Genomic DNA, 21,773 nt, shown 5'->3' with positions numbered 1-21,773 from the left:
CTGTGATTGATTTAAAGAATTTTCTTTTTCTCCGTCCCTGTAGATGAGGAGACACAGCCACTCTTTGTTTTTACTGTGTTGATTGACCAACACAGTCGTCAATTTATCTGGTGTAGAATGCCGCAGAGTTATATAGACCTGTGGTCTATTCTATATTACCCCAAACCACCCTCGGGCCTTAGACTGCCCCTCATGGTTCTGTTCTGTTGCAGTATGTTAATGATCTTTTGATTTGTAGTTCTTCAGAGGAGGACTGCCGAGCTGATAGCCTATCGTTATTGAAATGGTTACATGTATGTGGTCACAAAGTGTCTAAGAAAAAGTTACAATGGTGTAAACAGGAGGTTGAGTACCTAGGGTTTGTGCTGTCTCCGGGAGTTAGGAAAGTCAGTCAAAAAAAGAGCTGTCGCTCTTGTGGGTTTGCCCCGCCCACTTACCAAGAAAGACATGCTTACCTTTCTTGGAATGATTGGTTGCTACCGCCAATGAATACCTGACTGTTCTTTCTATGACAATATATTGAGACAAGCAACCCTCTCTGAAATGTCTGATACTGTAAAATGGTCTGATGAAATGTTAAATGTTTTTGCCATGTTGAAATGTGCAATGGTTACCAGCCCAAGCCTCGGCCTCCCTGAAATATGGCAAAATGTATAACTTGTTTGCCAGGGAAAATTGCAGAACCATGGCGGGAGTACTGGCCCAGGAACATGGTGGGAGACTGCGCCCTGTAGTTTTTATTGTTTATTTTCTCAAAGATGGTCCCGGTGCAGATTCAAGGCATGCCCGCGAGATGGCCACTTCTTTCACTCTGGGACACGACACCACACTTCACACCACCCACAATGTGTCAATCCTGTTGAAAAATGTACATACACAGCACATGTCTGCTCAGAGGTTGAGCGGATATGAGGTGATTTTGCTGTCCAATCCAAAATTGCACATCAAATATGCTTCTCCCACCGCAGGCCCAGCGCCAATTTTAAACGTCCTTTTAGGATTAAAAGGAGAACAGGATGAGGTTGTGCCACAACATGACTGCATAAACCTCATTCACCTAGACACATCACCCAGGTCTGATTTATCTTCCACAGCACTACCAGATACACAGAATGTTTTTGTGGATGGTTCTTGCTCTAGGCCAAATGATCACACATACCATGCAGGGTATGCAGTTGTGCAGCTTCCAGATGTTATACTTGAGGCCAAGCCTATCTCATGTCAATCAGCACAGGCTGCTGAATTGCACTCACTAGAGCATGCCAGCTCTTTGAAGGTCAGGATGTAAACATTTACACTGACTGGAAGTATGGGTACGGCGTGGTACACAACTTCGGTGTGATATGAAGTAGGCGTGGCTTTGTGGCAGCAGATGGAAAGAACATTTCACATTCTTCTTTGGTAATGTTATTGCTAAAAGCTATCCAGCTACCTAAAACACTGGCTATAGTACATTGCAGAGCACATACAGGCCAACAGACAGAGATAGCCAGGGAAAACGGTCTGGCTGACCTTGCTGCTAAACAAGCTGCTATCTCACAGACAGCAGACATCCAAATGGCTATGCTGATATCTGACATATCCCCATTTGAACAGTCAATTGCAGATCTCCAGGATTATGCCTCAAATTATGAGTTAGGGGACTGGGATAAAAAGGGTGTGCAGAAAGATCCAAAAACTGGACTTCTCTGCAAAGAGGGGAAACCATGTATACCAGCGGCAAGTGCATCACTCTTCATCTCACAGTACCACAGAATAGGCCACGCAGGTATACAGGTCACGGCGGATCTGCTGATCTTCTGAGTAGAGATTTTTATATTCTCAAGATGGGTCGAACTTTTCGTGACCACAAAAGAAGATGCACAAACAGTAGTGAGGATCCTCACTCAGGAAATCATTCCTCGATGGGGATGCCCACTTCAAATAAACTCAGACAATGGTCCAGCTTTCATGGCCAGGGTCTGCCAGGACTTGGTAAAAACTTTCAAGATAGAATGGAAGTTCCACATTCCCTACCAACCTCAAAGCTCAGGGATAGTAGAAAGAATGAACAGAACAATAAAAGACAAGAAAGGCCACAAGAGGAACCTTTGCCAACTGGAAAAAGGTCCTCCCAGCAGTCCTGGCAGAAATAAGAATGACCCCTTCCAAAACAACAGGGTATTCACCTTTGAAGTTTTGATGGGTAGACCTTTCCCCACCCCATGGGCCAGAGCACCTTTAATAGTAGAAAAGGGAGATTTAGACTTAATCAAGAAAATTAGTTGAAACATTGGATACAGTCGAAAGAAATGTTGCTCGCACCTCTCCTTTTTCTTCACAGGAAGCTACTCACCCCTTCAAAGTGAGAGACACCGTGGTGGTCCAACAGCTGAACAGAAATAAGAAGCAAGAGTATCCCTTTGGGCCTCCTACCACAATAGTTGCAGTGACCAGAACAGCCATCCTAGTGGAAAACTTCCAGTCCTGGATCCATGCCAGCTGAGTAAAAAAGGTTGCCCAAAGCCCCAGGAGCAGGAAGGAGACCTTGGATAAAGGAGGCCTTCAAGCAGAAGTCCAAGCAGATGAAGGAGGAGTTCCTGGGAAAGCAGGTCCGGCCAGAGAAGATGACCTCGCTTATTTCACCACAGACTTCTGGCAAGGCATTTTGCCTCCTGATCCTGATCTCTCTGTTCCAGCCCACCTGGATCATCACTAACTGTATCTACCACCCTGAAGATTTGGGTGCATTTAAAAGTATCTGTGGGAACACACACACACACAAGAACATTACAGTGACACAAGCTAGAACAAAGAGAGAGATTGGAGATAGTTTTACTGATAAGATGCTTTTGCTAAAATTTAAGTATGCTTATGCTCAAAAAAATCAGGGTATGAAGAATGTTGGATATGTAGCAAATTACATCCTAGTACTGCCCGAATTCCCTTTTGGCTGTACCTTTAAATATCTCCTCCTTCCTCAACGAGACTCTTCCTGTCTTCTTAACTTAACATATCCACTCTGTACATAAGTAACACTGTTACCTTTCCAATAGCAGGTAAAAGTCATTCCCCGATTGGTGTTTTAATTTAGGGAATGAGACACAGACTAACTCCTCCATTTGTAGTAGGTCAATATTTAACATTTCCATGTGTGAATCTAGAGGCCAGTATACACCCCAGATACCCCCTCAAACACTGCAACAAAAGGGAATTGTTCCATAAACAAGATATTGCCTGGGCATGGTTTCCTTCTTGGACAGGATGGGGTATAGACATGATGAAAAGGTTGAACAATTATTCAAGTATATTGGATGAGATCATGGAGAGGAATTCAGATGACATTGCTATGTTAAACATAGAAACTAGAGCAATTAGAAAACAGCTAGAACTACATGAGTTAGCTATAGAAAGCATGAGTGCAGCTCTCACAGGTTTATGTGAAATGACTGAGGACTATGAATGCTGTACTTGGATCTCTAACACAAGTGCTAAGGTGCCTGACTACTATGATATTATTGCACAACACCGAAAAGAAGTAGGCCAGCTCCAGCAGGAAGCTAGGGACATTGCCAAAAGATGGAGTCCATTTGACAATGCAGGATTTGGGCTTGGAGGTATATTTTCATGGTTAAAAGACATTGTCCTTGTCATTGTTATGATATTTATCCTTGCTCTGATTCTTTACTTCTGTTTTAAGTGTTGTACCTGCATAATTGCACGCATTCAATCGCCTGATGATAAGGTTCTATCCTACATGGCATACATGAAGAATCATCAGGCAATCTATGCCACAATCCCAAAGAAGTACTAGAATACTGGATAGAATGTAGAGATCATCTTATATGATCTAAGAGGGGATTGAAGGCATATTTAGCTTAACCACCTCCATCTTATAATTTAGTTTCCATTTTGCGTTTTTCCCTGTACTCTATTTCACATATTACTAGGAGTGTAATGTAATCTAGTTTCGTTTCTCACATCCCTGTTATCTTTTGTGTTTCGTTTCCTGTAAAGGACGTGATATCTTAAAAATAATTAGTTTCACTTTTGTCATAAATTGTTTCTGTATTTTATTGGATAATTTGTATGACGCGGTCAAGGGGCGGTAGTTTCTGAAAGCCCCCTTTAAATATTCACACCGAAGAATAAAGATTAGATTTGCTCGGCGAGACGTTTGTCAGCTTTTTATCATTGTCTCAATGGGCTAATCTCACAGGCCTGTGGGGATTGTAAGGTACATCTTATGCAGACTTATCGAGGGTCTAAAAATATCCCTAGACAATCTACATTTGCCAGCAGCCATCAGTGCCACCTCATTGGTGCCCATCAGTGCTGCCTTATCAGTGCGCATCAGTGCAGCCATATCAGTGCCCGTCATTGAAGAAGAAAACGTACTTATTTACAAAAATTTTTAACAGAAAAACTTTTTTTTTTCAAAATTGTCGGTCTTTTTTTATTTGTTGCGCAAAAAATAAAACCACAGAGGTGATCAAATACCACCAACAGAAAGCTCTCTTTGTAGGAACAAAATGATAAAAAATTTGTTTGGGTACAGTGTTGCATGACCGTGCAATTGTCATTCAAATTGTGACAGCGCTGAAAGCTGAAAATTAGCTTGGGCAGGAATGTGTCTAAGTGCCTAGTATTGAAGTGGTTAAGAAAAAAATCGCCTTTCGACCCTTTAAGGCCGAAAGGCGGAAGTGGCGTCGGACGTCGAACCGGTCCTCCAAGGGCATAGAGCCGAGTGGTGGCTATCTTGCCCTCTCTCGGCTTCCTGCCCAGGCACCCAACAGATCGGATTGGCTCAGGGTCCGGTAAGCCTGGAGATGACCGGGAAGTAGCGGGAGGGGGGCACCTCTCCCGCCTCCTCTAAAAGTGATTCACTGACAGGACTACTTTTATCAGACGCAGAATTGCCCACAGTACAAAAAAATAATGGGTTTATGACAGCTAGTTGCTGTCATAACAACGGTATTTAACATCAAAGTAATGACGCAAAAGTACTGTGGACGGTCTTCAAGAGTACTTATACTGTGGAAGCTGCACCCAAAAAAAAGCCATCCAAAAGTCTAGGGCTGTTTCCAGGAGACTCCCTGCAACTGATATTTTCCCAATGAGCAGCATACCAAGCCTCTCTCCACACTGTGGGGTGGATTTACTAAAAGCAAGTAGACTGTGTACTTTGTAATTGCAGTTGTACTCTGCAAGTGCAGCTGCTCCAGAGCTTAGTAAATGAGGGAAAGCTCTGCTGGCTTCCATCAGCCAATGTTTTTTTTTATTTACCTTGCATGTGTGTGTGTGTATGTGTGTAAAATAAGTTTACCTCATCTACTAAGCAGTTTTTTTGTACTGTAAATTAGTCCTTTTTTTATTTTGTTTTTCTTACAGGGCATCTGGTTAATTCACACAATACAAAAGAAACCCTAATTTTCATGAAAACCATCAGTGCAGTACATATTGCATTTGCTGTTTTTTCTCTGTGTTATAATGCAAAAGATGTCTAAAATACTTTGGCCCTACTGTTCATAATCCCTACCTTTAGCATTTTAATGCTTTAGCTGATCTTTTGTGACACATACAATATTTTATGCTGTACACCCAAGCTGCATTATGTGCAGTACACGTTTCTAAAATGATACAGTTCAGAATATTTAATTTAAATTTGGTATAATCTAAATTACCATTGCTAATGTGTGTTTTTTGTGTACATAGTAAACATCGCTGGTCTTGGATGTAAAATGTATAATGTCTTGTCTTTTAAAAGTATAGCTATCTGCCTGCTGTCTAAAAAAAAACATTTTTCATATTCAGAAAAAGCAGGCATTTTTTGTATAAAATTATTTGCTATATTCTAATTTAAGTCTCCGCGGGGGGGGGGCGCTGTAACAGCCTGAATTGATGTACTTATGACGTTGCATATACTGTAAATACATGTATTGCTTACAACTAGTTGTGTATTGCGGGTCCCTATCTCTTCAAAAACGTTTTTCTTCCTTTGGACACCCAAGAATACCATTAGGTAAAAGTGATCAAATAACATCTTCATATGCACTACAGTATTCATCCAATCACCATGGAGGGATTCTACCCAACATTAACCAGAAACTTTGCAAAAAGACCATTGTCTTCGTACTTTTTAAATTATTTATTTAATTATTTCATAATAGATATACAGTATGTCAGAAATTCTAGTAGAAGCATTGCATAAAGCACTGTGTATACATTGAATGTAATGTGTATAGGGGTAAAAAGAGAGTGTTAGGAGGGTAAAGTAACATACCACAACATCGAGGTGCTAACAGATATAATCCTTTTATTGGGAACAACAAGAAGGAGAAAGGAAATGGGACTTTGTATGAGACAAGTCATTGGATTGTTCAATTTATTAAGAAATAGCAGATTACATTAAGGAAAGTGTCAATCTGTAATACAGGACACAATCCAGTGTAATACATTTGCATAAATATAAATATAAAACAATTATACAGAAGAAAATACAAGACAATAGATAAACATATTAATTACAAAAGGACACTCATCCATTCATAAAAGTTCAAAGAACATGATCGATTTTTCATGGTAGGCCAAAATTGTTTAAAGCATCAGTTTGATATAACTCAACGCACGTTTCATGGCTCTTGCCAATCATCAAAAGTAAGATGCTCTGAAAATAAATCAGTAATATTTATAAGTAGGGATATCCTTTAAACTGAGAAACAATCTCTCAAAATAAAGGTGTGTAACTTACAGTGCGGCCAAATGATGGCGCCTAGGATCCAAAGGAAGAAGAGGGACAAGGACGATCACCTCACCCGGGGCTGAGGTGAGGAATCCCATCCAAGCCAGAAACAGCAGCCAGGTGAAGACCAGGTGACCATGTCACAACCATGTGGTTCTGGTGTGTGCTTATCAGTCCATACTGCTCTGCAATGGTAAGAAAATGAAACCATGTGAAATGAATGTGTGTAAGTAATGAGTGGAGCCTATATCAGTAGATGAGTGAAGTGATGAATGGTGTTGTGATAAAATGTATAAACTAAAAAGCAAAGAAACAAACCCGCAAAATGAAATAGGAAGTAAGTGACTGTATCCAAATCTAAAGTGGATGATGGACTGTGTAATGTGAAAACTAAGAATAAACCCAAAAGAATGTGGTGATGAGTATGAAACAAATAAAATTACCTGGTGTGTGGGTCTGTGACTGGAGACATAACTGCTGTCCTACTTGTGTGAAAGGTTGATGTGAAATGGTCAGCTGGCCAGCCTGAGCAGCTTATATCAGGCATAGGGCGGGTCCCCACCAGCACCATGATCCCCAATAGGGTGGAGAGAGGGAGTATGCTCAATGCCCAGGTGGGTAAATGCACCGAGCAGAGCATTCAATCATGATGCCGATGCATGGGAGGCAAGGCCCCAGCCCCCAACCTGTATAAGGAATAAGTGGGGAGGAAGGGAAAAGACTGCCATGCATTGCAACCCTGAGATCAGACAAAGTACCCCATCACCCCCACTCCCCCCAATAAGGGGGCCCATCCATGGTTGAACAAGGAAGTACACTATATTGTATCCCATAGAGTGTCAAATTACTGACAAGGAAAACCAGAATATAAAATTATAAATGTATATGATGATATGGAGGTATTGAAAAGAAATGGCTCGTTGTAAGGGAAACCAGAGTATAGAGTTATAATACCTCCATATCATCATATACATTTATAATTTTATATTCTGGTTTTCCTTGTCAGTAATTTGACACTCTATGGGATACAATATAGTGTACTTCCTTGTTCGACCATGAATGGGCCCCCTTATCGGGGGGAGTGGGGGTGATGGGGTACTTTGTCTGATCCCGGGGTTGTGATGCATGGCAGTCTTTTCCCTTCCTCCCCACTTATTCCTTATACAGGTTGGGGGCTGGGGCCTTGCCTCCCATGCATCGGCATCATGATTGAATGCTCTGCTCGGTGCATTTACCCGCCTGGGCATTGAGCATACTCCCTCTCTCCACCCTATTGGGGCTCATGGTGCTGGTGGGGACCCACCCTATGCCTGATATAAGCTGCTCAGGCTGGCCAGCTGACCACTTCACATCAACCTTTCACACAAGTAGGACAGCAGTTATGTCTCCAGTCACAGACCCACACACCAGGTAATTTTATTTGTTTCATACTCATCACCACATTCTTTTGGGTTTATTCTTAGTTTTCATATTACACAGTCCATCATCCACTTTAGATTTGGATACAATCACTTACTTTCTTATTTCATTTTGCGGGTTTGTTTCTTTGCTTTCTAGTTTATACATTTTATCACAACACCATTCATCACTTAACTCATCTACTGATATAGGCTCCACTCATTACTTACACACATTCATTTCACATGGTTTCATTTTCTTACCATTGCAGAGCAGTATGGACTGATAAGCACACACCAGAACCACATGGTTGTGACATGGTCACCTGGTCTTCACCTGGCTGCTGTTTTTGGCTTGGATGGGATTCCTCACCTCAGCCCCGGGTGAGATGATCATCCTTGTCCCTCTTCTTCCTTTGGATCCTAGGTTGGGCGCCACCATTTGGCCGCACTGTAAGTTACACACCTTTATTTTGAGAGATTGTTTCTCCGTTTAAAGGATATCCCCACTTATAAATATTACTGATTTATTTTCAGAGCATCTTACTCCTGATGATTGGCAAGAGCCATGAAACGTGCGTCGAGTTATATCAAACTGATGCTTTAAACAATTTTGGCCTACCGTGAAAAATCGATCATGTTCATTGAAATTTTATGAATGGATGAGTGTCCTTTTGTAATTAATATGTTTATCTATTGTTTTGTATATTCTTCTGTATAATTGTTTTATATTTATATTTATGCAAATGTATTATACTGGATTGTGTCCTGTATTACAGATTGACACTTTCCTTAATGTAATCTGCTATTTCTTAATAAATTGAACAATCCAATGACTTGCCTCATACAAAGTCCCATTTCCTTTCTCCTTCTTGTTGTATACATATTAGGGATGGAGGCTTGTCATTGCTACAATTATGTTGTGTTAGGTCGCATCTACTATATTGCCTTTTATTGGGAAAGTTGGTTAAAATGGACCTGCAGGTCCTAAAGAGATGTAGAGAAATGGACAGATGGAGTTAGTCCTTAGATGTGTACTGAGGAGCGATTGATACAAAAGTTCATCTCACATTAGGGACTTTGACACATGTAATGGTTAAAAGCATCAAAAAAATCCAATCATTTTCAGGGGGAAAAGTTTCCCCTGTCTTCAGGGCTTGAACAGTTAATGTTAATAGAATCATGACAGAATGCACTAAGGGACCCGTGTTAAGGCATGATGAAGACCAACATCTCCTGTCAGTACTAAAGGCAGTCAACTAAGTCTGGTGGGGGATGGATGGGATGCAATTCCTCTTTCATTTCTTGAGTTTGCAGAGATACATAGATTAGTATGTTTCATGCTTCAGTGTTACAAAGGTGTAGATAAAGGTGGGGAGTTGGAGACAGATTGACCAGAAAGGAGAGAAAAGAAAAGTATCCAGCTGCAGGTAATGCCTTATGAATTAGAGTTATGGGCAGTTAAGTATAATATGTCTCATATTTTGGTAGGTTTTTCTAAGTTGTTATGTAATCTGGCTGACAGGAGCATCATCAATTGTGTCTCTCTCACAGGGTTAAGTGACAAATCTGTATAGATGTCACTTGTGGGAGAGGTGCCCCAAAGAGGTAATGTTTAAGGATCAAGGGCAAGCACTATCTGTAATTTTTGGACATACATCTTTCACAGTGTGCCAGAAGGGTTTAATTTTAAAACAAGTCCAAAAGATGTCAAATAAAGAGCCACCCTCTTCCTTACATCTCCATTACATGTTAAAAGAAAAAGAGTACATTGAGTTGGGGTGATAAGGGGTGTTATACCAACGTAGAAGTATTGTATATGTGTTTTCTTTGTATAGAGCACAGATGGAGCTCCTATTACTCTCTCTATTTGGTCTGCTATTCAATAGTTCATGCCCCATGTATGTTTCCTATTTCTCCATGTACTAATATTCTGTTTATGGGTCATTTGTGTGTAGATTTCTGAGATTATTCATTTTCTGGTTAGAACGTCATTGCAAATGATTTAAAAAGGGTGGATGTTGAGAATGTAAGTGCTGGCATGGGAGTTTGAGTAATCTCTCACTCTTCTCATTCACCACTTTAAATAGAGCATGTTTGCTTCAGGGTGTCATACTGTCAGTTAGACTATTGGGGATTGTAAAGGTTAAAAAAAGTAGTCATCAATGAGTTGGGTGTGGTTAGGCAGAATTTGTCCTTATTTTGCCTCTATATACTTTTTGTAAAGGCTATTGGCTGCAAAAGGTCTGTATCAGGTATGTTAAAAGGTGAGCTCCACAGCATAAAATTAGGGTTGATAAGGACTAGCCGCAGGTGTGTTCATTTATTGAAAGCTTGAAAGATTACCTGGATGCCATTGAGCCTAGTTGAGCTACTAGAAAGTATTTAGAGATATCACAGCATATCAATCCAAATGTTCTAGATTAAAGTGTTTGTTACCCTAAAAAAAAAAAAAAAACATAGATCCCGTTCCCTTAAAGCATGCATAACAGCACAGTGCTTGTGCTGTGTCATTTGGCCCCCTGTATAGCCTAACAAACCTGGCTGATCCTGCCTGGTTCTTCCCTCTCCCCTGTAAACTGACCACTGTTTGTCATGGCTGCCAAGCCCTGACACCATGGTCAGTTTAAGTGCCTCCGTCATCAGCAGCTCTGTTCTGTCCTTCTCTGTCCTCCTCTCCCCACTCCCTCCCTGCCTGTCAGCTCGAGATACTGCCTGCCTCTTCCCTCCTGCTGCCTTAAAAAACTATAATCTATTCATCCCATCCCCTCTGGTATATAACAATATGTGTTCCAGTGTCTAATTTATATAAAAAAGATGCTGATTTGTACCTTATATCAGAGCATCTGCCGGCACTCATGTGACTCCTCGGCTCTCTACCCTCCTCTCCTCCCCAGCTGACATCAGTGGGAGTTCTTGGCCCCTCCCGCTATAGCTGTCAGCCAGAGAGAGGAGAGAGTCACGTGAGCGCCAGGAGATGCTCTGATATAAGGTACAAATCGTCATCTTTTTTATATAGATCAGACACTGGGACACATATTGTTATATAACAGAGGGGATATATAGTGTTATATAACAGAGGGGATGTGGCTTAAAGTGATTGTAAAGCTTTGCTTTTTTTTTTTTAAATAACAAACATCATACTTACCTGCACTGTGCAGTTCATTTTGCACAGAGTGGCCCCGATCATCCCCAGGAGGGTTACCTTGCAGGCGTGCTCCTGAGTCCAGCATTTGTGTCCATAGACGCAGAATGTAGGACTCGGCCCTGCCCCCCGGCGCCCACGTCATTGGATTTGATTTACAGCAGTGGGAGTCAATGGCTGCGCTTCTATCAATCTATCCAATCAAGAGCCGAGAACCCCGAGCAGAGAGGTCCAGTGCATCTCCGCCGAGGGAACGAAGGGGGTCGGGTGAGTAAAATGGGGGGGGGGGGTCACTGTCAGAGGTTTTTTTCACCTTAATGCAGAGGATGCATTAAAGTGAAAAAACATGAGGGTTTACAACCCTTTTAACAACATCTTTAAGTTCAGCAAGCTGGACTGTTATTTCCTGAGGGTTCTGTATGGGACTGCAATGTAAGTGCTTCAAAGAGGTACAAAAGTTGGAGGATGGTCATCTTAATAAATGCAATGCAGCAGGGGTGCACGGGCATGGGCGCCGCCCCCCCCAATCCATGCTTCCGGCCCCTTGAAGGAAGCCGGATGCATGAATTCCAGTGGGGGGAGTGTTCTTTTGAAGCACGTGATTAGAGCCAGAGGCTCTAATAAGCTTCAAAATAGGGTGAGCTAAGGGCACAGAGCACTGCGAACTGAGCCCACCCAGTTGTGTGACAACAGCGAATGAATATTCACTATTTTTACACTAGATCTCCTCCCCACCAACCAGGAAGCCGGTTTGAGACCCCTTTCCCGATTCGCCGAAAGGAGAAGCGTTCCGATTTGCCACTGAGGAGGTGGGAGGAGACGGATGCCGACAGAAGCCGGCTAAAGCTGCCAGAAGCCACCGAGCAGGGGAAGGGGAAGCCACTGTGCCTGTGATGCCCGCCGCCTGTGATGCCTGCAGAATAGAAAAGGGGAGGCCGTCCATGATGCTCGCCGCCCATGATGCCCGCCATAGATGGGGTAAGTGCTCCAGACCCAACTGATCGGGGGGTGGAAGGTGGCTGTGGGTGCACTGTTTGCTGCCCCCTCAAACAAATTACCACCAACCGCCACTGCTGCCTCTACTGACCCTGACCTGTTTATTGACCATATTTCTGCCTGCTACCTGGACCAGTATTTTGCCTGTTTATTGACCATGTTGCTGCCTGCCATTGAAGTGACCCATCTGCACATCCTGCTGAATACGATCCTGCAAGACCCATGCCCCAGCCATTCCCTGTGGACAATTGCACTCCTGGAACCACAGGGATACTTTTGTCCTTCCTTTTCTTCAACTTCCTGCACTTCCTGGCCAGTAAACATGATATTCCTCGGGGCAGCCACGTACCAGCAGACTAGGCTTGTTTGGCTTATAGGAATAGGTACTGCCATGGGTGAGGCTACACTAAACTATATTCCCTGACTGCTCATACCGCGCAGACCTTTACAGTACATTGTTTTCCCTACAGCATTGGTTGATTTTTGTGACACACAAGGTACAATGTCCATACATAATAGTCCAAACAAACATTGAAAAAGTCTCATACATGTGGAATTCCCATATTCGGGAGAATCTGTTTTGGGGTGAGATTCTAAGTATGCCTATGCTGTGTGTGAGAAATATCATATATAAAACTGACAATTTTGTCTAAAAAAACTAATTTTCATTTTCTTTCCCCATTTTTCAAAAACCTGTGGCAAAAAAAGAACTCTTCAAAAGGCACATTATGCCTTTTAACCACTTGACCTCTGGAAGGTTTTTCCCCCTTCATGACCAGGCCATTTTTTGCTATTCAGCGCTGTGCTACTTTCACTGGCAGTTGCAACATTGCAACAATGTATGCAAATTTAAATTGATATAATTTTTTCTCACACAAATAGAGCTTGCTTTTGGTCATATTTGATCAACACTGGGTTTTTTTATGCTCTATAAATGAAACAAATACAGAAAATTTTGAAAAAAAAAATTCTACTTTCTGTTATAAAACATATCCAATAAAATCAAGTTTCTTCATAAATCTAGGCCAAAATGTATTCTTCTACATGTCTTTGGTAAAATAAAAATCCCAATAATGTATATTAATTGGTTTGTGTAAAAAATATAGCATCTAAAAACTATGGTATATATATTTAAACAATTGATCAATCTTGATACACTGACACGCTCAGTTCATATTTTTATTTCTTGAGGCCCTTAAAATGCCAGTACAGTTCAAATACCACCCAAATGACCACTTTTTGGACAGGAGACAGTCCAAGGTATTTAGTTAGAGGCATGGCAAGATTTTTTGATGTTTTAATTTTTTGTCACATTTTTTTGGAAAATGGAATAATCAAATAACATTTGTTTTTGTTTTTTTGCACTTTTTTTTACATACTGTCACCAGTGCAGTACAGTGTCATCATATGACTAGTGTGGCAGTGATCATGGATTCTGACTGGTGACAGTATGTTCAAAATAAATAAATAAAATAATGTTTTGTTCAATTTTTTTTAAGTGGAAAGTATCACAATTTTTTTTCTTTTACACTTTGATTGCTTTTACGGTGATCAGAAATGTTTTGAATTTTTATGAATGGGTTACATTCATAACTGCTGTGATTACTATTGTGTGCTGTGATTGGCTCACAGCTATCACATGGTACAGGATGTTATGATTGGCCCCAGGTACAATGTGATAGCTGTGAGCCAATCACAGCATCACTATAGAAATTACAGCTGTTATGAATGAAATTCATTCATAATAGCTTTGTTGACATTGTGATCATGTGATCACATAGCGTTCACATGATCCCTTGGCCGCTCATAGCGGCTTGGTACCAGGAGCCACAATTGGTTGTGCACGCCCCTTGATGGTATAATGTACCTGTAAAGTATGTGGTCTAGCCTGTGGTAATTTTATGAGTGTTTCTACTGTCCTCTAAAAATGTGATAGGCAATCAGGAAATTAGATGAATAGTTTATGTCCCTAGAAAGCCTTAAGTTGCTCCTTGGATTTTGGGGCTCTCTATGCATTTAGCCTGTGAAAAAGTCTCACACATGTGATATCCTCATACTCGGAGGGAAAAAGCAGAATGTTTTTTGAGGTGTAGTTGTAAGTATAAAGTGTTAGAGAAATAACGTGCTTAAGATGTTCTTACTACAGCTTCAAAAAATTCACCATGCCTCCTATTAAATACCTTGGATTTCTAAAAGGGGTTATTTTGGGGATATTTGCACTGTTCCAGTATTTTAGGGCCTCAAGAAATGAGATATGGAGTCAGGATTGATCAATTTTAAAATATACAGTATATACCATAGTTTGTAGACTCTATAGCTTTTACGCAGACTAAATAATATACACTGATTTGGGCTTTTTACCAAAGAAACATAGCAGAATACATTTTGGCCTATATTCATGACCATTACCACCAATAGAAAGCTCTGTCTGTCTGATAAACATTTAACCTCCCTATCGGTAATCCAAGTGTAGCTCGGGGTGAATTTTCATTACCAAAAGCAGTAACCCTGAGCCACACTCGGGATTGCATTGCAGGATCCCGGCAAAGTTTATTAGCTTGTCCCCAGGATCCTGTGATGTCTCTGCGCTGTGTGTGTGAGCTGTGTCCTCCACTCGATCTATCATAGTGCCAGGCTCCGTTCCCTGCGAGTGTCATGACGCACGGGGACGGAGCCCGACGCCAAATTCAAAAGGTGAAAAACACATATCACATACAGTACATTGTAATCTTACAGATTACATTACTGTATCAAATTATTTCACGTCCCTTTTGTTCCCAGTGCTTTGTCCAATGCCCTGCATGCAGTTTTATATTATATATACTGTTCTTTCTGCCTGGAAACTTGAGACTGTCCATACTCCATAGCAACCAAAAAGTGTTCCTTTACATCAAAAGCGGTTCTAGACCAGCTAGAAAACAGCAATAATAAATTAAAATCACTTGCAGAATTGAGCTATAGTGATTTGTGGGGAAATTCGTCATCAAACACTGAAAGTAACGACAGCGACAATTCTACAACTGATCAAATTTCAGTGTTTTTGATTTTATTACATTATTGAATAAATTTTATTATTATTATATTTGTTATAATTATTTATAGTTATTTATTATATTATAATTTATGATTTCGTGTTTCAAAATTTATCATACCCGGGATGTCTACTAGACCCTTGTTTTGGACAGATTTAAGTGAGTTATTCCTAAGAATTACAGGCCTACAATATAAAATGCCAAATTTTCATGTGAAACAATGTACCGCTTTGAGCATCAAAAATCTGACATAATCATACCGCCAGGGAGGTTCATTTGGGTACAGTTTTGCATGCCTGAAAACAAATGGCCTGGGTAGGAAGGGGGTGAAAATGTCCGGTCTTAAAGTGGTTAACAGAATGCAAATGTAGTTCAAGTTGAAATATTTTCTTAACACGTAGGAAGACTAACCATGAGTTAAATTATTTTCATATAAATGTAATCAGCAATAAAACCTGAATAGTATTCTACTCCTAAGATTCACCTTCATACAATAACACACTTATAGTAACAAACACCAATGCAAAACAAGAGTGCAGCACTTACTTACAGGAGATTGCATAAGATGTGCTTCCTTAGAGTGGTTATAAACCTCAGACATGAAATATGAACAAAGCATTTCCCCCCGAGTGTGTACTTTTCTCAATCCAGAGCACTAAATGTAATTTCTGTATGCTGTTTTGTTCCTCTGCTATCAGCATGAATCACGTATGACAATTGTTCATGACACCAAGAGAAGAATGGAAACGGGGAGGGACCTCTAGCAGATTGACAGCCTCAGATCTGTTCCTGTGTGCTGTGTGGAGGGGGTATGTCCCTTCCCTCCAATCAATTCTCAGAGCTCTCCTTTTAGCTATTCGCTCCCTTTTCTGTACCTGCAGATAGAAAGATACAATATATGTAGGAGGATTTGTTTAATCTCTACGTATCACCTGAGGCCAGTCACTTCACTGGGTATATGTAAAGGTTTACAACCACTTTAAACATCTGTACAAACTGAATTTCCTTAGCTGTTAAACTGACCATAGATGGATCAAAAGTCAGGAACTAGCCACATTTGATCATTTTATGGCTGTTCCTGTTAGTGAGAAGTTAATTTAATTGATCAACTTCTCATAAACAGTCCTGATAGAAAATTTTCATTCGATCAGCTCATGCAGCCAATCTGCTGCAGCACTTAACAGTGTATTCTGACTGGGGGGGGCTCCCACTGTCAGAATACAAGGACACAGCGGGATGGATTCCCACATCCACATTGAACGTGTGGGTGGGGGAATCAGGAACTGAACTATGTATGGCCAGCTTTACCCTCCCAGCAAATAGGGTGCTTTCCCGAGCACAGCTGTTATACAGTAAACTGTTTACTGGACCAGGACACTGAAGATGGAGTCTGGCGGAGCAGCTGTAGCACACACCTGCCTACAAGCATAATTTGTTTTAAAAATGCACATGTTCTTAAGTCTCTTTTACAGCTTGTTAAGCATATGTAAATACTTCAAGATTCAAAGTCTGGCCACAGCAATATTTTAAGGATTTCTGTATTTAAACCAGACAGTACAGGGGAATCTGCTTTGCCCAGTCAGTTTGGTAAATAAGGTAATGTGAAAAAATATGACTTTTGTTATGTTTCAGATGGAGAAAAACAAGGTATGGGCAATGCATTTTGGACATTCTGTTGGTAAAGCCAAGAAAAGCCAATCTTCCTGATATGCTAGACATATGATGTCCATGGTGCAAATATAGATTTGTGTGTTTCATATCACAAGACTTCAGAAGCTGAGAAAATAGGAAAGGAAAATACATTTTCATTCTGTATTCTCTTTTCTACTCCAATATAGCAGCTGGACATAGTGCTGATCATGGTACATTCAGCCCATATTTTGGACCAGACAGTTGTACTAGCCACTCTGGCAACCAGCAATTGTGATAATGATGAAATTGTCTCTTTAACTGCCCGTAAACCAAGATGCACTTTGCAGGATAAGAAGTCATAAAATGAGTTTCAAAATAAGCAGAATACTAAATGCTTTTCTTAAAATATTAAGTGTGTGCACATTTAAATTATTAACACAGATAAGGCCATTAATGTCATACCCTGCGTATATGCCTTATAGAATCAATAGAGCAAAGATGAATGTGTTCTTACTAAAAGCTAGTGAAGTTTCAGGAAGAAGTTGCTGATTAATTGCTTGGAAAAAAAACTAGTCCAATGATGTGCCCAAAGTAGCCCATTGTCTACAAATTATTTTCTAATAATAACAAACATTCAGCATTCTACAGCTGAAAGTTTGTTACCAAGAAGGAGAATATATTCTATGTGTAATGAACTAAACCCATTGAATAGATATACAATATTTATCTCAGTTTTTTTACAATATAAGGTTCAAAAATCATACATTGTCTTCATGCCACAAAGACAATTATCCCAATATTGATAATGTTCATCACCAGTGAGCGGGATCACATGAAAACAGAAAATGCTCATTTGCAAAGGAAACTATTTAAAGGCTAATAAAAATATACAACTTTGATATCCTTGATTCTCTCATGTTATAGTGATTTCCTTTCACATTCTGCTTTGGCTATGGGACAGGATGTGAAGGGAAATCTCCCCAATGGGACACAGATGAAAAAAAGAAAAAAAAACTTGCAGGGGTCATAATGCTCCCTTATTCTATCCAAAATGAAAAAAAAAAAGTTTTCTCTTTTGTTACATTTTAAGTAGTGGATATGTATAGACTATTTAGGAGAATAAGGATCATTTAAAAAGGCTCCTTAAGGGGCAGGTGAGAAATTGGGTTCTTTTGCCCTTTCCAGTGATGACCCACTCTGTACCTGGACCCGACAAACACCAACAAGAGCTGAATGGGTTTTAATGAAAGGAGAATAAGCCCTGTAATGCAAGTTCAGTTGTAATAAACAGTGTTAGCATTGTATTGTACACTGGCACAGAAATCTTCAGTGAGAACCAAGGACAGCACAATATACAAGAAACTCCAGTGAAGACTTGCCCATCTGCTGTTACTTTGGCCCTGTGTATATCTGTATATACTCCTGCCAATGAAGGATTAGCTACATTTTGCTAGCGTTGGGGCCCTTTAACTCTTGGTAGAGCACTCACTCTCAAATAAATGCTATTATAACCCACAGAAAGAAAGTGAGTGATACATTCACATTTGACAGAACTTCTCTGAGGGTAGTAAAACTTCAGTAAAGAAGAAATAGATGTCCTCCTTTCGACAGTCATTTGATGGAAAATCCTGTAGGCTGGATGGAGGCAGATGGAAACCTATGTCTGGCAGGATGATGGCCAATGAAGAGTTGTAGGCCACACTTTCACTGCTGGTACGCAACCAGGGGGGTCAGGTGAAAGACAGCCTGTAATTCCCTGGGTCTACTCTCTCAAGCCTGCACCTTTTCTGGCTGGCTGCTCTAGTCAGGTCTGCACACAGAAACACAGGACAGAAGTATCTTAGTCTCCCTGGTGCCTAGTGGGTTTTCCTCAGGCTCACAGTTCTTTCCCCGCTTGCAGGCTGTACTCACTGTGCCAAGCAGCTCTCTCTCCCCACAGGATCTCCAACACACACCACTGTCCTTATGGCTCCTGGACATCGGAGGGCTGGCAGCCTTAGGCCTGCGGGGCAAGTCCAGTCAAGTGAAACACTGAATCAGCTCACATCCATGCTCACCTGGTTTTTCAATGCAGCCTCACCAGTGCCCATCAGTGCAGCCTCATCAGTGCCCATCAATGCAGCCTGATCAGTGCACATCAATGCAGCCTCACCAGTGCCCATAAATGCAGCCTCACCAGTGCCCATCAGCTCAGCCTCATCAGTATATAATTTAGTGGAATTCTGCACTTAGGAATGGACTGGGCTGCTGCCTCCCCTGAAAAAACCCAATAATTGAGCAAGTTGATTGTAAATATGTAAAAAGAGGTAAGTGGTGCTGCCCATCAACTGAAGAGTGAACCCTCAAAGGTAAATCACACTTCACATCAATGTAATAAGTGCAGGTGCTAATGTGACCGACATTTGCATATGTGTATCCAAAACAAGTGATCAAAATATAAAGAACTCTAAAAGTGCATTTTATAATGGCAAACTTAAATAAACTTATAAAAACTTTATAGTGCAATGTTTCCAAACCTAGTGTATAGTGTGCCTGCTGGTGCACTACAAGGGCAAAAAGTCATATATATATATATATATATATATATATATATATATATATATATATATACAAAACACACAAAAACATGAGTAATAAAAAAAAAATAATATATATAAAAAAAATCTCAGTCCTGAATAAAGAAACTTTTTGCTAAAATCATTGAAGTTACGGTAATTTTTTTTCCTGATTAATGTATACACAGTACCCCATATTGACAGAAAAACACATAATTGTTGATATTTTTGCAGATTTATTATAAAAGAAAAAATGAAATATCACATGGTCCTAAGTATCAAGACCCTTTGCTGTGACACGTATATATTTAACTCAGGTGCTGTCCATTTCTTCTGATCATCCTTGAGATGGTTCTACACCTTCATTTGAGTCCAGCTGTGTTTGATTATATTGATTGAACTTGATTAGGAAAGCCACACACCTGTATATATAAGACCTTACAGCTCATAGTGCATGTCAGAGCAAATGAGAATCATGAGGTCAAAGGAACTGCCTGAAGAGCTCAGAGACAGAATTGTGGCAAGGCACAGATCTGGCCAAGGTTACAAAAAAATTCTGCTGCACTTAAGATTCCTAAGAGCACAGTGGCCAAAGGTTTACTGGGCCGAAGGTTTACCTTCCAACAAGACAACGTCCCTAAGCACACAGCTAAAATAATGAAGGAGTGGCTTCACAACAACTACGTGACTGTTCTTGAATGGCACACCCAGAGCCCTGACTTAAACCCAATTGAGCATCTCTGGAGAGACCTAAAAATGGCTGTCCACCATCCACCATCCAACCATCCAACCTGACAGAACTAGAGAGGATCTGCAAGGAGAAATGGCAGAGGATCCCCAAATCCAGGTGTGAAAAACTTGTTGCATCTTTCCCAAAAAAAACTCATGGCTGTATTAGATCAAAAGGGTGCTTCTACTAAATACTGAGCAAAGGGTCTGAATACTTAGGGCCATGTGATATTTCAGTTTTTCTTTTTTATTAAATCTGCAAAAATGTCAACAATTCTGTGTTTTTCTGTCAATATGGGGTTCTGTGTGTACATTAATGAGGAAAAAAAGAACTTAAATGATTTTAGCAAATGGCTGCAATATAACAAAGAGTGAAAAATGTAAGCTGGTCTGAATCCTTTCCGTCCCCACTGTATATATATGAAAAAAAGTTCAGTTTTTAGTGCAAATATATGCAATATTCCAAGTGGCTTGTACAGGTATCAAAAGTGACTTATGCATACACTTTATCACAGCTCCTGTGCAGAAAGTGAAGTGACACTTGTGCTCCCCTTCAGTTCCACACTCACCAGATCTTTGTACCCCTGCAGGAGTAAAGCACTTGTAATCAGGTTTACTTTGGTCTCAGTATCCAAATCGATCCTCCGTGGCACATCAAATCTTGGAGTTTCCTCATATATGTAGACATAAAAAATGGGCACTCATAGTGTAAGTCCGAATGGATAAATTTATTGTATCCAATTAAAATAGATTAAAAATAGGGCATAACACATGCCCAATTGCATACAATGGGAACAATCCATATGATCTGCGTTTCACGGACCGGATTCCACAAACCAGAAATGACGTGGGTGCGTACCAAGCTCCAGCCTGCAGCCTGATCAGTGCCCATCAATGCTGTCTGAACAGTGTCTATCAATGCTGCCTGATCAGTGCCCATGAATGCAGCCTCACCAGTGCCCATAAATGCAGCCTCACCAGTGTCCATCAATGCAGCCTGATCAGTGCCCTCTATGCGGGCTCACCAGTGCCTATCAATGCAGGCTCACCAGTGCCAATTCAATGCAGCCTTGTCAGTGCCCATCAATGCAGCCTCACCAGTTCCCATCAATGCAACCTAACCAGTGCCCATCAGTACCCATCAATGCAGCCTCACCAGTGTCCATCAATGCAGCCTGATTAGTGGCAATCCAATGCAGCCTCACCAATGACCATCAATGCAGCCTCACCAATGCCCATCAAATGCAACCTGATCACTGGGGCAGGGTAAATGGGGTGTATGGGGGGGATGGGATGTGGGGGTCAGCTGGAGGTGTAAGGGTCTCTCACCTGGCAGCTCAGCTCAGCAGGTTCTTGCACGCCACAGCCTCCTGGGGGGGTGATGCTCCTGGACCTGGGGTAAAGTTGCAGCCAGCGCCCAGCTCTGCAGCCCGAGCCAGTAATGTGTGTCCCAACTCCCTGGCGGGCGTGCCCCGTCTCTGCCTGCCTCCAAGACTCTGGTCTCTGGGAGTTGTGGTTTGCTCTGCACTGCTGTAAGTTCTCCACCCACAGTGAGCTTGAGCGCGA

Source organism: Aquarana catesbeiana, linkage group LG02, assembly GCF_042186555.1.
Source record: "Aquarana catesbeiana isolate 2022-GZ linkage group LG02, ASM4218655v1, whole genome shotgun sequence".
Taxonomy (NCBI): Eukaryota; Metazoa; Chordata; class Amphibia; order Anura; family Ranidae; genus Aquarana; species Aquarana catesbeiana.
The sequence above is the reverse complement of the archived record's forward strand: the minus strand, read 5'-3'. Positions refer to the sequence as shown.